At 41.0% G+C, this 14085-nt stretch overlaps 1 long non-coding RNA gene across 1 annotated transcript in view; it reads right to left on the bottom strand.

Moving 5' to 3' along the window:
* Positions 1 to 12072: 12072 nt before the first annotated feature.
* LOC112550350 overlaps positions 12073 to 14085 on the bottom strand; it is a 4169-nt gene continuing 2156 nt past the window's right edge. The window contains exon 3 of the long non-coding RNA XR_003094136.1: positions 12073 to 12607. This is a non-coding gene — a long non-coding RNA (uncharacterized LOC112550350). The remainder of the gene's footprint in view (positions 12608 to 14085) is intronic.

Here is a 14085-nt window from a genome sequence, read left to right on the forward strand (position 1 = left end):
GAAGTCAATGGAACTGAACCATAGTTTGAAGTGGTTCAGACTGAACCATAGGCTTAGATAGTATCTCTGGGCAGGTGCAGAAATTACATTTATTGTATGGTAAGCACATAGCAAATGCTCTACAGCTGTAACTGAACAGATGGTCAGGGCACATACAGCACTGTCAAAATGGTGACTCCTACTCTAAGATAACCCTGGATGGATGCGGTATTAGACTTCAGCACTGTAGGTTAGAGTGCCATGATGAACATCTGCACCAGGTCCCATCCCAACTCACATTAGGTCGCATTCCACTGGCAACTCATAGGGCTTTGCACAACTCTGCTTGCTGTCCCTCTCAGAGCAGCAGTCTAGTCTCAGCCAGACCTGATCTCCTGTCTGAGTACCAGGCTAGCCCCACCACTAGACTGCCACTGACAAGAGTTGGGGAAAACTCTGTCCCCAGGGCCACCCACATCCTCCCTCCAGGTAGCACAGATCCATTCCCACAAAGAAAACTGCTTATTGCTGAATTTCTTTTATTGCATATTGTCATGGGTGCAGGTGAGCAAGTGCTGAATGTGGGTCTGCTGCTATTTTGCCTCTACTCACAGTTAACCTGTCTTAAGAATTAATTATTCTGCACTTATTCCTGGCACTTAGCAAGTTCCCTAATAGAAGAAAAAATGTACTTGGAGAGGCCCAAAATGTACATCAGCACACCTGTTCATACTAATATGTAGCATCACTACTTTCTGACTTGACTCAGGAAACTGAATGCATGTGCAAAATGTAGACTGTGAGAAATATTTACGCTGCCTGTGCTCTTTACAGGAGGTAGGACCAGAAACTCATGACTCCAACTCACAGACACAATCTCCCAGAAATCTTGGATACATTCAATAACATTCATACAGAAGCAGAAAGTGTTTCTTTTTTCTCATATCTTAAAGCCAATTTCTGATCATTTTGGTCACTTGTGTAATGGTTTGGAACCACGGACACATGATAGGAAGCTGGTTCAGACAGTCTGTTACAGTGTTTGAGGTATGCTGCTGGGAGTCCCACAGATACACATATAGGGAAGCTAGCTTGAGGAACTCTGGTTTAGTCACGCTGCAACACTGCTTGTTTTATTAGTTACCATTTTACAGTCATCACTTTTCCTGGCTATATGAATAATAATACGCAATCATCTTGCTAGCCTTAATGTACTGTTCCCTTCTTTAAGCAACCTTCTATTGAAAAAAAAATACAAAAACCCTGGGGGACAGTGTCTATGACGTTCCCCTTAGGAAACACCTGACATTCTTCAGTGGAAGGAGAGGAAACTTTTTCCCCACCTTCCCAATCTACTGCCTGCAAAAGAAGCAGTGATTTAATTTTCCCTTCTAAACCCAGTCGATTCCCTAAAATCTATACAAAGTTTTGGAAGCCACTAGACAAACAGGATGACTTTTCTAAAGCCCTAGTGAATGGAGGCAGTCATTTCCCATTTGCTGGTTCATGCCTTACAGTGGATGACTTAGGATCACTAGGTAGCTGGTGGTACTGGGTGCATCTACACAAGATGCACCCACAGTAGCATGCAGGGCAAAACCCGTGATAATATGCTACTGTGCAGTAGTATTAGGCTACTCCACAGTTAGCATCACTAAAAAGCCATGCACTGGTGTTACACAAAGTAACACCAGTGCACGGCTTCAGTTACTGTGCATTGATTTAGTACTTGATATTCAAGTACTAAACTTAACGTGCAGAAACTACGGCACACTAATGAATGTGTAGAAACACCCACTGTGTCAGTATTCCATCAGTTTTTTTTTAATTACCTAATTAGCTGGAGCCCAAACATACAATCATAGGCATTGTATGTTTGTGGGCAGTGGAGCTACACCCCTCAGTACCAGAGTATATTGTACCAAGTATTGTTCAAAGATTTTAAAAGGCAGTGAATGTTTCCACTCAGGGCAATTACACTCGCATTATATGTTTTCTGAAGTGATCTGATGAATAGTTCAGTGGACTTTGATGAGGGGGGAGAGTTATTTTTTTGGGGGGGAGGGGTTAAGTTTATCTCACAGTCCTTCAGTCACATGCAATTTTTTTTTTAATGTAGTAACACTTAAATCTGAAATCGGGGTAATTTTCCCTTGGTTTCTGATGGAACAGGTTTGGGCCTTTGCACTGTACTGTTTACTCTGTAAGGCGCATCTCTAGCCTGTCCTTGTTTTGTCTCCTTGGAATGAATTAGAGAAATTGTCTGAGCTGAGGAAAATCACTTCCCAGCTGGGTAATCATTAGCAGTCATTACAAGTATGCAAACATTCTACAGTTTTGGGGGAAGGGGAAAGAGAAGACAACATAGTCGTGTGAAATGAAGCCAATTGGTGAAGCCAATGAGCTTTATATTATGTCAAGAAAATAAGAGTCGGAGCCAGTTATGTGCGTGAATGTAAAACAAAAAGCAAAGTCTTGCACAAAATATTTTAATAGCACTTCATCTGAAGGCTTTTGTGGGGGTAAAAATATCACAAAAGTAAACTGTATTTCTTGGTTTCAGTATCTACAATCTATAATATCTAGTCTCTCCATCTTGCATTCTCCAAAGTGATTTCAGATGCATCTGATTCAGTAAGGAGCTGCTTACACTCAGAAGTATTTTATAATGTCCTGATGCAAACAGTGTCTTGTTCAAACCAAGTTTGTGTTTCCCTAAGACTTAGGGAGCCAACTCTGAACCAAAAACTCTGAATTTGCCTACTCTATTAAAAAATGACTTTCATGTTGAGAAGGGATAAAGTCTTAAATATGAAATTTCAATTTAGGTGCATAGGGGAGTGTTTGCATTGTAGTCTTGGATCTGAAGCTGGCATATGGTTAGTTCCAAAACTAGAGTAATTCTACTTATGTCTGTTCTTGCAGGGTTATAGCTCTGGATTATGGAAACTGGTGGGAGGAGATGATTCCTCCTTATTTCTATCTCAGATTTCCTCTGTAATTTTCTTCCTTTAAAAATCTCATGCCTTTCTTTATGGTATCTGCCACCACGAGTCATCCCAACTTTCTACCTTACTCAGGTTTATAAACAACAAATCTAGATGTATTTATTTCTTTATAAATATTGAAATAAATTCATAATAATGGAAAACAACCACTTGACTGTGGTGCCTTGTGCCTCCTCACTTGTGACATCAATATTTATGTTGAAATCTCCTCAAAACAGGGATTTTATACAGTGCCAGTTAAGGGATGAGGAAAGAAATAGTAAAAGTGAAAAAAATGAAATCTAATAAAATTTGGCAAGCACTATGTGGGTTTGAAATTCATAACATCCAACTAATAGAATCCACTATGCTAAAGTCCTCCATATTACAAGGATGTAAAGCATGGGTGGCTGAGCTGAGCCCAAAAGGTGCCTGTACATAAGCGTGGATAATATGTAGATAATATGTGTCATTGCCAGAATCATGGGGCTTCAACTGAAAGCCCTTGGACAATTTGAGATTCTGCGGGTGACCTGAGTAGTTGAGTCCAGGTGAAACAGGACAAGGGGCCCCAAGTTTCTGAAGTGAGAGCAGGAACCATGTTCTACAAACTGCACCTTCATGAATCCACCACTGCTTCCATCCATCCGTCCATGCTTCCAGCCTTTCACTTACCCCCTCACAAATAGATCTTCACCCACTCACAGAAAACCAAGACCCCATGGGCACTGCTGTAGATCATGGACAAACCCAGCTAATCCACCCCAACAGCCAAATATAGGGATGCAAGTGGCATTTTGGGGAAATAAAGGATCTTATTGACATCTGGGGTGAGGAGGACATCCAGCACCAGCTCCAGATAGGGCATCACATCACAGATGTCTTCAAGCACATCTCTTAGGAGATGCAGATGATGGGTCACAACAGAGACTGGGAGCAGTGTCTCACCAAGACCACATGTGAACTGTTATCTCAGTCACTCAGCTCTCATTGCCATGGTGACTCCTGAGTTCCTCATCTGGTTGTGCTGGCAAGTAGCCCAACAGCACTTTTTCCCTTCCCCTCTGATTTGATCCATGGGTGAAGTCAGTGGGTGCCGCTGGATTCCAATTTTCATGAAGACGGCACTCACTGTATTGACCTCTGAGGGTACTCCTCAAATTCCTTCCAGCCATAATGCGCCCATCCTGGCCCCAGACCTGCCCCTCCCTCCCAAACTATGCCACTTCTGCAAGCTAAGTAACCAGTCCCCCTTCCCTGCAGGGTCCACATCTATGTGCAGAAGGCCAGCACATGGCAGCTGGCATGATCAGTCCAAGCTCAGGCTGCACACAATGGCCTGGTGTTACCCGGGCCTCAAGACTGTCAGGGGGGAACAAATTGGGCCATGCACAGGGGAAATGGACAGTCCAGAAGTGTTTACACATGGTCCTCTGAGTTACATGACTGGGGCTTTAGATGGTTACCTTCTGTTTGGGGGAGACACCCTGCAGTGCAGCAGAGCTGAGAGTCACATCACTGGGATACAGAGTTAATATACACTGCCGTTATCCAGTAGACCCAGGCTCCCCACATGGTCCCAGGCCAGTTCCAAAGGGGTACAGGAGCACTCATAATGTGCAGGAGAGTACAGCCTACCAGCCCACCAGTCTAGACAGCCACTGGGGCACCTTCTGGCAGCATGGCCTGATAGCCCCAGCTCATCCATCGCTGCACCAGGAGGTCCAAGGGGGCGCTCTTACATTCCCCGTGGTCACACTCGGAACCTGGACCCCACTGTGGGGTAGTGGAGCAACTTTGGTGGAAATAGGCAGCCCCCCAACTCAGGATTATTCCCAGTGGGAGTGTTTATATGTGTCCCTGACTAAGCAGTTGGTACTGCACACTCATTTCTTTCTTACTTTAGCTTTAGCAAGTACTAAATGACTGTGCAGTACCCGCCAGTACTGTGCAGTCCCAGCGACACATGGGTCATTGCTACTGTGCTGTAGCAGAGGTGTCACAGTTAGTGCCCACTGACACTAAACTGCCATAGCTCATTGCTGTGGTGACATAGTATCTCACATAGATGTGCCAAGTGGGCACGTCCAGACATGGATGGATGTTTGGTTCCCTGGGGACAAGTATATCCAGGGGTCAAAAAAACCTGTGCAAAAAATCCCTGGCATAGCGCATGCTGGGGCAGCATGCCCTTACAGTGTGGAGAACACCGGACTGTGTGGTATGTGGCACTGCAAACGTGTTTGCAGCGCCACAAACCACACAACCGCACTCGTCTAGACATACCCAGTGAGTCCAAAATGTCCAGACTGTGAGTTACAATCTGTTCCGGTATGCATATAAATACAATCTATTTTGTCTAAAATGTTTCTCACACATTAAAAGTATCTATAATGGCTATTTGGATGGTCAGGAAAGAAACTAGGGAGATAATCCTGCACAAGTGTCAGCACCGGACTTCAGCTACTACAGTGGAACTGCTCCACATGCATAAAGTAAAGCAGGGGTGAAAGTAAGTGGCAAGGACATAACAACCATTTAAAATGATTAAAGTAATTTGAGCTGTACCTTCAATATTATATATTTGGGGGGCTGGGGTTCCTTTTGTTTTCTTTAGGAAAGCAATACAGTGACATAAGACCTAGTGTTATTTCTCTTTTATTCAACTGCCTTATCGGCAGTATATTGCTTTTCAGCAAGCTGGCTGTCACCTCTAGGCTCAAAAATGCCAGTTATGATTAAAAGCTATTATCTAATGTAGTCCAATGTATTTTTGGATGGTGTAAAGTAGTTTTGACCTTTTGAAAATTCATATTTCAGGACTGAGCAACAAGCAGTACAGCTTGCTTGTAAGAGGATTAGTGAAGGCTCTAGCACTGGCAGCCCCATCAGATTGTGAATATATTCTGTGTTTAATTGCTACTGTTCTATAAAGCTCCTAGAAATGAGATTATCTGTTTAGCGAGAAAACATTTTTTTTTGTCAGACTAAGTATTTTTCCATAAATAAGAATTAACCTATTTTAAAAACAATGATTTTATTTCAACAAATTTAATTCTCTTCTTTTCAACCCCCAATATTGTTTTTTTCATCTTATGAAAAAATGTTCTTGGAAAAATTCAAACATTTCAGTGAAAGGCAGCATGACATAAAGAAGAAGGCATTGAACTGCATTTGTTGTATAAGTTTTATTCTTAGCTCTGCCAGTAGCTTGTTGTATGACCTTGGACAAGCTACTATTGTTTCCCTATGCACTAATCGAGAGCATCACCACATGTAGGGGCACGTGCTTGCAAAGGCAAAAATAGTAGCAGTCCAAACTTTTGCTGTGTGGGGCAAATTGCCCTGATTCAGGGAAACTGCCTTTTCCCTGCTTCTCCTGGCTCCCAGCATGCTGGAGGAGCTGGAAGACAACTAAAAGTATGGAGATGCTCTGGCCAGCAGTCAGAGCATCTACCAGGAGGACCAAGCCTTTGTGTCTGCCAGCATATACTCCTCTTGTGTGCATTGCACTGCTTTTTTTGTGCCATTTTTTTGCTCCTGCTACCAGGATTTTCTGCTAGCAAAATTTGCCCCAGTGCTGCAAATTTCCAGTGTGGGGCATGTTTTAACATTCTGAGCATGTGGTTTGTGGTGCCTGAAAGAGGTTTGTGGCACCAAAAACTGCATATACCTATGCATCTAGATGCAGCCATTGGGATTACCTCTGTAGCACCTATCTCCCCAAAGCTTTTTCCCATTTTTTCCATTAGTCTATTTTGGGGGTCTAATGCACTGTTTCCATTTAGAAGAGATATTAAATAATAATAGTGTGATATTTATATTAGAAGACAAGGTAGATTTGCATCTTATTTCTATAATATAGTGTTTTAATGAATAAAGAATGTGCAAAGTTCTGTTTTCCTGAAGAACATTGGAATCAAACAGGTCAGTAGTTTGTTCACAATTCTTAATTCTGTATCCTTCCAGAAATAGCTGACTCCAAAACACTTGCTTAATCCCCCTTCCTTTTCCTCCCCTGCTCCTCCCACCCCTCCCCCCCCCACACATAGTACCTATTTTCATGATTATGTTTTTACCTGGGTCATCTTTGGTCCTCCATGTCCTTCTATTTGTGGCTGCGGTTTTTCTCCCCCATGGCCCCAGAAATGCATGCACCAAACCCTGAATTTGCTCTCTCTGTCTCCATGGCAACCTGTTAAAACACATCTCTTCACCTTCTACTTGTCATATGTCTCTGCTTGGTTATTAGCTCCTATTGTTTTAACTATCTGTTCCTCAAAAGGAGTTTGACTGTTTTTATATTTAGCCTGAATGAATATACAAGCTTCAGTGATACCCTCAACTTTCCAGCATAACCTGCCTTTGATTTTGTTTTTAACTGTATTAATGCCTTAGTGGCCTAAAACCCAAGGATGTAATTTCAGGCTTATGATGTCCTTCAACCTATAAATGCACCTATATGAAAAGTGAGATTGGATTCTACAGATGCCCTGTTTCAGATATTCTTTTTCTAAAGCATCTGCTCCTTAGCACTGTCAGGGCATGAACAGACAATCATTTGTAACACTAAGAATTGCAGCACCATAAACCATGGCAGGAAATGAAGGATTTGAAATGTGCAGTCATCCAGAGCATCATAGAGAATGGTGAAAGACAGCCTGTACTGGTGACGATCTGAAGCAGAGGGCCAGTGTGCAGAGATCCCAATGTGTTTTGAGGGTCCCCATCTACAGAAATTCCCAAGGACAGTTGAGGAAAGCCTTGATTGGATGGCTGCCTGGGGAACAACACCCACCAAGGAAAGTAAATAAGATGCCATGGAAAATAACCCGGGTCATCAGTTGATTCACTCTCAATAAGTGGAGGGACAAAACAGGCCTATAGTTAATGTTGTTGTTATTTGTTGTGTGTGTGTGTGTGTGTGTGTGTGTGTATCTCCAGAAGATACATTTTGACAAACTATGGGAACTAGTTACTGAAGTCATGAGGAATGAGGAATTTAGGAAAATGAATCAAAAAAATATCTGGGATTTCTTTAAGTCTAATGTGGCAGCTGCCTGCCACAGTCCTACCAGCACAGAATCAAAGTTGTCTTTTACAGATAATTCATTTAGCTCCTGTCAGGCTGATGTGTAATGCCATGTAAGACCCTTAGATGACCAAGGGCATTACCACACAGCATACAGTTCACCAACCAGTTTGGTGTAGAACATAAAAGTGGAAGATGCAATACAGGAGATGTCCTTGGCTCTGCAGTGGGTGCTGGCCCTGTGATTCACCTGCCCCATTAATTCCCAGCATGTCACTTGCAGGGGGAGGGCTTTGGCACTGCCTCCATCTCAGAAGAGGTGGCTGCAAGGACTCACTTTCATCCCAGCAATGTTTTTTTTACAAATTACAGCTACCAGTCTTTGCACCAAGTACATACACATCTCCTAGCTCTGCTACCATGCCACAAGACTGATGTTGCCTCTACTTCAAAAGATATGTTGAGAGGTCTCTGCTTTGGCCAAACCTTGGCATTTGATACTTGTAGAAGCTGAGAGCTGACTTTTGAAGGACCAGAGACAAACTCAACACCCACAAGTTCTTGAATGATGACCTCATTTTCTGAAGTACCTTTGTTTTCTGTAGTATAACAGCTATTGCATTTGCTTACAAATGTCCATAGTTCAAGACTAGGCAGAAATAACCCCCAGCTTGATACCCTTCCTCCAGCCTAGCTTATACATAATGCCAGAGGTGCAACAGAAACGGATAATTTTGGTGGCAAAGTGGGTCTAGGAAGTGGATTCTTGCCGTGTTCCTTGTACAGGAAGCACTTTATCTTTTCTACAAAGAAAGACAGAGCTGAACAGTGTGACTATGTGGCAATCTGTGAGCCCAGTTCCACCTCCCTGGAGCAGAATATTTTGGGATGCCATGCAGACTTGGAGCCATGGAGGAAGGAAGGAACTAGGAATACAGCTGGGGTGCTGGAGGACAGGAGCATGTCCTCTGGTGCTCCATGTTTGTAGACAAATTTTATATGAGGCACTGGACATTTTCTTGCTGACAAGAATTTGAAGTTTTAAAATGCTAATATTTCTTTATGGAACTACCAGTTTTGTCTGTGAAAAACTTCAATGTCTTTACGCTCTCTTTTTGTGGCATTACAAGTGTGTATAAAAATATAATGCTTGTCCATTGGTTCAGACAAAAGATATAGGATTACATGGATATTTGAGCTGAGCCATTATAGGTATTCTTATGTTCACCAGGTAAGAGCCAAACGCAAACCCTAAGGAATTTTGTGGGAATAATGTAAGGAAAATCTCAATCCCTAACTATACAATCAACAGTTTCCTGATATTAAAATTCATGAAATAATTGTATATCTATTAGGTGAGACTTGAGTCTCAGATTGTTCAGTGCCATTGGCATTTTTCTATGTGTTCATTCAGACATCCTAATTTTAATAATATTAAATAAAGTAATTCTAGGATACATTGAGATTAAACTAGATGAACCAATGCTAATATACCTGGAATTTGCATATTTTGCTTTATTTATTTATTCAGTAGTGCAGTGAAAACCTGCTGCAATTTGCCCTTTACCATTGGCCTTCCAGTCTAACACAGCTAATGATAATCCTGAGCTCTGATTAGACAAGGCAGCTTCATTTTTTCCATTTATTACTACTTAGTGTTTTAATGAGACATAATTGTATTATTATTAATACAGACACTACTCATCGGTAAGCCATAATAAAATTTTTAATGTGTTTGCAAATTTTCTCCTAAGAAAATTCTTTGGAACTGGCAGTACATTAAGCTGAAAAATAAGTTGAATGAAGTAATTGCAGGGTTTTACTGCTAATTAATAATTTCTAATTAAACAGATTTATATGACATTTTTCTTTCAAATGTATAACAGAAAACACATTGAAAGATAAGAATAATGTGCTATACTGGAAAGAAGACCGAGTCATATATATGTATGTGTGTGTAAATGATATTATCTATAGAGTATCTCCCTTTAAAATATAGTATTTTTGTATTGTTACAAAGACCATATAAATAAATATGAAAACCCAAAAAGTTTAATATATTATAGCTTCATTTTCCGAAAAATGCTGAATGTAAAACTCTAAGATCCCTTCAGAAACAATTGATTTTGCTATGTGATTAGATTAATTAAATTAAGGTAATTGTATATTGTCACCTTTGCGTATTTAGTAAACATGAAGCAGCTAAATAAATAATGAATAAGAACAGTCAGTGAAACCAGCTATTACATGTCTGCATTTGATCCTGCTGCAATACAGATGGCTGTAGTTCATTTGAAATGTAAGTACAATGTAGTGTCCTTCTCTACCTACATGCTCATATTTAAGTCTTTAATAGTCTTTATTGAGATTCATTCTGTTTGAATACTTTCACAGCTTTACCACATATTTCCCTCCTTACAGTGTTTCCTTATGGCTCCTCCTCTTCATTTTCAGAGGTAATCAGTTGAAACTAAAGCGTGCTTCAGTGCTTTCCTGAAGCATGACCTTTTTTACTAAACACTGCAGAATTTCCTGATAACAGCATGTTTCATACTAAATCTACCCTTTCTGTTTTCATTTTATGTGTAAACTTAAAATTGCCCTCATACTTCTCATGTGTATTGAGCAACAATTTCTGCATCATCATTCCAGCTTTCCTCTGTCAGCAAAGTGGAGGTTTGGCCAAAATGTATGGCTTCTTCTGTTTCCTGAAAAAAAATACTGTATTGTTGAACTTTCTGTTATATTGTCAAAATTTTGTTCTCTGAAACTTTACAACCTTAATTTTTTGGGGTGGAAGCCATTCAGTCTAGTCTACAGTATGGTCTAGATAAACTGTATTAGCCCAAGAGCTTACACAGGTTAAAGAATGTCTCCTACCACCCACCCTTGAACTTGTAAGCAGTCATGACTACAGTAAACCAAATCTGTCTTCATAAAGCCAAGTATAGTTTAATCTTAACAGCAGAACAAAGCATAACCTAAATGAAAAGGATGCTTAAATAACCAAAACGTTTATAAAAATGTATATTAACATTTTAACTGGAATCCTAAATAAGTCTATATTAATACACATACTACAGACTCTGAAACCCTTAGCTGTCCCTATCTGAGAATGTCTTTAAATCTTATTCTTCTTCTCCATTTTCTGGGCTGGATTAAATTGGTTCAGGCAGCTAAGTAGAGCTTCGGGACAACAACATTAAATTGATAGTCCCAAGTGTTCTCCGAAAGCCTGTCATGTAAGCAGGTCCAGTTGAATTATGTCAATATATGAATGCACTAACCACTATGATAATAAGTCAGGATAAAGTAATAATTGTCCCTTTAGCTATATATAAAGCATAGGATATCCATTAATTATTACACACAGTTCCAAATCTATCATGGTCCTCTACAATTAAGCAGAAGGCAGGGTAGATTTGCACTTCATAGATGAACTAAATCAGACATATATAGCCTAAACTTTCCTTAGCAGAGGGTTTACTTCATCAGATGCTGTGAAGGAATTGCAGGAAGCAGAGCTGCTAAATAGAAAGCACTGATTGGAATTCAAAAGGTGGAGAAAGAAGTGGAGTAAAAAGGAGGAGGCGCTGCTGAGAAAGGCAAGGTGGGTAGGAGACAGAAAAACAAAGTAGTTAACCCACTGAGTGACACGGGCTTATAAAACCTAATCCAGATAATGGAATAAGAATATATAGCTTTGGTTTAGACCTTGTATAGCACAACTTAGACTGGGGATGATTTCTTGTTCTGCAATTCCCTGTTTCTGCTGAGGTCAGCAATGAAATGTTCAAATAGATAAAAGTTTTCTTCCACTGGCTTGTCTTCCTTTCTAGTATTGATGTCAGATCAGTGTTCATTCATTCTTATATGTAGGGATCATTTTATCTGTCCTATGTAGACAGCAGAGGGGACAGCAAATGTTGGCCTAAATGACTTTGGTGGTGGTGCAAGTAAATGAACCTTGAAAGATATAATCCATGTTGTTTGGGCCAGTGATAATGTGGTCTGTGATGATGAGGGGGCAGAGCTGGCATCTGGGTCCAGAGCAAAGTCTGATGCCTTGGTGGGAATAGGAGTTAGGAAATCCGTTGCTAGAGAAATGGCGCTTGAGGTTGGGGAGGAGAAACTAAGACAGGGCTACCCTCCATGGCTACTATCAGATGGCTGTTGCTTTCCAGGAGGGGTTGGAAGTCATTACTGATGTGTCTCAGGTGTTCAGGCTGGGGGCTAGAGGTTACAGCAGAAGGTATTCAGTGGCTCTTCTCTTGGAGTTGTTATTGTAGTAGATTGGAGTGGGGTTTGCATCTGGCTCTGTTGATTGAGTGGCTTGTTTTAGGATGGTACTGTACTCAAGATCCTTTAAGTGTGCATCCTGATCAATGGGATCAGAGCAGATACTATTGTAGCATAGAGCTTGACTGTAGACAATGGATATAGTCATGTGCTTAAAATGAGAGCTGCTGATTTAGAGATAGCTATAGTGATCAGTTGATTTCTTATACAATGTGGTGGTAAGCTGGCCACTGAAAACTTTCACAGTGGTATCCAAGAAACAAATTGCTGGGAATAGTATTTCAGAGTCAGTTTGATGGAAGAGTGGAAGCTGTCAAATATAATGTAACAAAATGTAACCATTTTTCTAGGCACAAGAGAGCAGTAACAAGAACAAAGTTCAGTTTAAGGGTCTTACACAAATGTATTTATTATCTTGGGTCAAAGTAAAGTGGAGCAATGGACAGATTTGGGAAACACTTAATAAATCAGTAGCCTACCTCAACCATTAACAATTTATCAGTTCAGAGTTCTGTCTGTAGTTAATTCATATTAGACTAGGCCTGATATTTTGGGACTATTTTTTTTCCTTTAGTTTAGACATATGCATTCTCATGCAGCTTTGTTTGCTCAGGTTGCTGAATTTGATTTCTGCCTTGCATTCATATTACCTAACATTGCCTCCTGCTTGGACTGCAAATTCTCTTTGCTGAGATTCCAACCCACATTTTAAATTTCTGCCTGGGTACTAAGCAGCTGCCTCATCTGTTTGGGTTCAATGAGGACAAAAATATTCATATATTCCAAAGGTCATCTCCTGGTAGGTTTACATATGTGCACAGAGACTAGGATGAAACTCAATTTATTACTTACTTCTGATGACCTTTGATAACTCTTGAAACTGTTTATACTATCATACCATTGATAACTCTTTAAAGTTATATTTGCATACTACAAAGCAATACCATGGCAAGGAAGTTTGGCACCTGGGACAGCCCACAGGAACAGCTATACTCTAGCCCTGTGCACAGATCCAGGGAGCATATGCTCCCTCTGCCCCCAAGTGCTTATGCATTGGTGGGAGCCACCCTCCCCCTGTCCCCATGCCCCCCCAAACAATCCACTCACAGCTCTGTTCCACACCCCACCCCAGCTGGGCAATGCCTGTTAGTGCCCCTTAGCTTCAGCATCCAGGGTGGTTATCCCACTTGTCCCCCCTTGCTACGGCACCGCTGCAAAAGCAGACACCTCCATCCTGGGAGGCAGCTGTTCTGAAACTGACTTTGGAGGCACAATGTTTATAGCTGCTTATCCAATCTGTAACCATGACACTTCAGCAAACAAAGCAAGAAAAGAAAAGAAAAGAAAACCCACCCTAACATAGTTTCCCATATACCACACACCTCCAAATAAGGCCTGCACCTTTTTTTTTTTTGTGGACGGCAGAATGAAGAAATATATTTTTTTTTCCAGAGTCATGGCTGAATTCTGACTTCAGGGACTCTTGGCATCATGGTCAAATCCTGACCAGCATTGCTCAGGCAAAAATAAAAGTGTTAATCCTCTCAGAGCCAGTGGTAAATTGGTAGCAGCTGTTGGCTACTCAGCCAACAGCTATTGCTAATTCCACAGCAGATGTGAAAGGGGTTAGTGCTGTATCTCTCACCCCACTCCTTCCATGAGGCTGGCAGGGGGAGATGCAGTGTAATCATTTTGCAGCATCTCAATGCTTTCATTCCATCATTCCTGAAAAAAAATTAGTTTGCCTAGTTAAGGCATACACTCCAATTTTCAAGGGCTGATCTTTGA

Source organism: Alligator sinensis, unplaced genomic scaffold, assembly GCF_000455745.1.
Source record: "Alligator sinensis unplaced genomic scaffold, ASM45574v1 scaffold468_1, whole genome shotgun sequence".
NCBI classification, from domain to species: domain Eukaryota; kingdom Metazoa; phylum Chordata; order Crocodylia; family Alligatoridae; genus Alligator; species Alligator sinensis.